Genomic DNA, 3,092 nt, shown 5'->3' with positions numbered 1-3,092 from the left:
CTCCATCTCTCTCTCTCCATCTCTCTCCCCCTCCATCTCTCTCCTCTCTCTCTCCCCCTCCATCTCTCTCTCTCCCTCTCCATCTCTCTCCCCCTCCATCTCTCTCTCCTCCATCTCTCTCTCTCTCTCTCCCTCTCCATCTCTCTCCCCCTCCATCTCTCCTCTCTCTCTCTCCCCATCTCACTCTCTCCCCATCTTTCTCTCCTCTCTATCTCTCCATCTCTCTTTCTCTCTCTCTCTCCATTCGTATTAAACTCTCAAACTTTTTTTCAGTAATAGATCCACATCGAGCAAATACACATCATCCAGCAAAGCATCTCTTACATTTTTGCCCAAGCACTTACATTCATCTTCCCTGAACTTCCTGCCCCGTACAAGATCACAAGGGACAGAGCAGTCTCCAGCAGCCGTCCATCTACCAGCTTGGAGAAGGGTGGAGGGAAGGTAAGAGAGCAGGGAGAGGCTTACCTTGCTGTGCCTGTGTGTTTGTGGACACACACAGCTTACTAGCATACATGAGGGTGGCCCCATAGGACCCAGTAAGGGAAAGGAGTCACACACAGCTTACCAGCACTCCTGAGAGTGGCCCCATAGGTCCCTGCAAGGAAAAGGAGCCACACCCAGCTTACTAGCATACATGAGAGTGGCTCCATAGGACCCTGCAAGTGAAAGAAGCCACACACAGCTTACAATCACACATGAGAGTGGCCCCATAGGACTCTGCAATGGAAAGGGGTCACCCTAAAACAGGAAGTCAGGGCCAGTGCTCAGGGGACCCACTGATTCTGCAGGAAACGAAAACTTTGAAACATGAAGGAGCATGGTCCATTGTCAGCCATGTCATCAACATTTGGAATAGCTTAAAAACCTTTTGACTTTAATATCAATGTAAACAAATCACGAGACACGTCGTCAATAACTTTATTGTCACAGACAGAACGGTTTCGTTAACAGAACTGAAGTCAGAGTTGTATACAGTGTCCAAGTGTGAGGCACAGGGTAAGGATTACGTCTATACACGGATTCATTACGGATGCAGGAAGAACGCGGCACGCACATCATCATTGCACGCTATACATAAGGCAGTTGAAGTGAACACAGAGAATGTTATTATTACTCGGTGATGGCGTCCACAATGGTGTCCCATCAATGCTGAGCTCTCTGGCAGGAGGGACGGACGGTAGGGGGAGGCGTCATGGCCGACCTGGTCTTAAAGGTGAAGGCTTCTGGGCTGACATTTTCTTCAGCGACTCGCAACCTAGTGAGCTGGAAAAAATGCACGAGTGCGTCCTTAGACTTCACTGGCCGCATGCTTCCTCCAAAGCCTTCGCCTCCAAAACTTAGTCAGCAGTGGCAGCTCCGACATTTCTATTCTGGTTCCTTTTAAAGTTGAACTCCGCGGCAGATACACGAGACATAAGTCATGCAGCTCGGTAGTTCACTAGTACATCATTCAAAGTAAGCAGTGTCAGCCCCTAAATCTGACTTGGTAGCAGTCTCTAGCAGAGCTCAGACTGGGGGAGGGAGAAGCAGCACAAAGAGCCAATCGGCTGTGCTGAAGAAGCATGCCGATAGGATGAGTGAGCAGGGTGACAAGCTCATCACTCTGCTGCTTTTATTGTCCAGTCACAAGCCGAGGGAGGGGCAAGACCTGTAAGTGTTACTGAACTGCGGCAGAGAAGAATCAGGTCTACTCTCCCGCCAGACTGAGCTGTGCTCTGTGGTTGAGCTGTGTAAATCTCAGGACTGGATAGACAGAAGTACAAATCCTGAAGCTCTCATTGATATACTTTGTTGGCCTGGAGTTCAGCTTTAAAGGAGAACTATGGGGCCAGTGTTTTTCCCCATAGTTCTCCTTAGGGTAACGGGAGGACACAAACTAGCGTCCTCCCATCACCCTAAGCTCAGTATATAGGGAGCTACAGCTCGCCCTATACTGAGACGCCGCAGCTGGAGCGGATCCCGACATCGATGTCGGGATCCGCCCAGCTGCGTGACTGACAGCTGGCTCTGCCTATCTAGAGGCAGAGCCAGCTGTAACCGCCCCCCCCCCCTACCGGGCCACCATGTTTTGTTTTTTTTCTCAGTTCAGCATTAAATTGTTGGATGGAAGATCCAGAAAGAGGAACAACAGCGGATACAATTTATAAAATACAGAAGTGGAAGAACATATTTATGTGTCACCCCCTCACCCTCCTTTTTCTTAGAAAGAAAGTTGACAGTTGGTGAGCCGCAGCATTCCTTTACACCTTCCAGCTGCTGCAAAAAAGGCAGTTAAAGGAGAACTATGAGGTGAGTGCTTTTCACTCACCTCATAGTTCTAGCCGACCTGTGACAATGACAGGTCGGCTCAGTAGATCGGGAAGTGAGGGAACACATACCAGGTTCGCTCACCTCTCGATCCTGTCACGGCTCTCTGCGGTGACAGGGGAGGGGCTGGATTCCCAGAGCCAGCTGTCACTCACGCAGCTGGGCGGATCCAGACATAATTGTCGGGATCCGTTTCACCTGCGGCGTCTCAGGAAAGGGAGAGCTGTAGCTCGCGGTATACTGAGCTTAGGGTGATGGGAGGACGCTAGTTTGTGTCCTCCCGTTACCCTAAGGAGAACTATGGGGAAAAGCCCTGACCCCATAGTTCTCCTTTAAGGCAAAATAAGCCATAGCCAGGTCTGAATCTGAGTCGGATCGTTTGCCATGCTTGGTTCCTCCCTCGTCAACATGCTGATGCCGATTTTTAAACTTGTATTGCATATCTTGTTATAGACGTAGTGATGTCATCACCACGCCCCTTCTCTATAGAATGCAGTGAGATCACGGCTGGTGGGAGGGGCCGGCAGGGTGCTGTACATAACGTCCTGAAAACATCACAGCACCCTGCCTCAGTAATGATGTAAGCAGTGGGCCGGCTCTTGGGAGGAGTTATGCAAATATCTAAATAACTTGACAGTCTGGAGGAGCGGGCGTTCCTAGGCAGGCTGTATTTGCATGCAGATCACCCTGGGTAACACCCACATTGAAATCAAATTATTTTTAGTATTTTAGTAATAAAAATAATGATGATTATTATTATTATTACTAATATAAAATAATAA

This window comes from Nanorana parkeri, unplaced genomic scaffold (assembly GCF_000935625.1).
Source record: "Nanorana parkeri isolate BGI_ZX_2015 unplaced genomic scaffold, ASM93562v1 scaffold1441, whole genome shotgun sequence".
Classification (NCBI taxonomy): Eukaryota; Metazoa; Chordata; class Amphibia; order Anura; family Dicroglossidae; genus Nanorana; species Nanorana parkeri.
The sequence above is the reverse complement of the archived record's forward strand: the minus strand, read 5'-3'. Positions refer to the sequence as shown.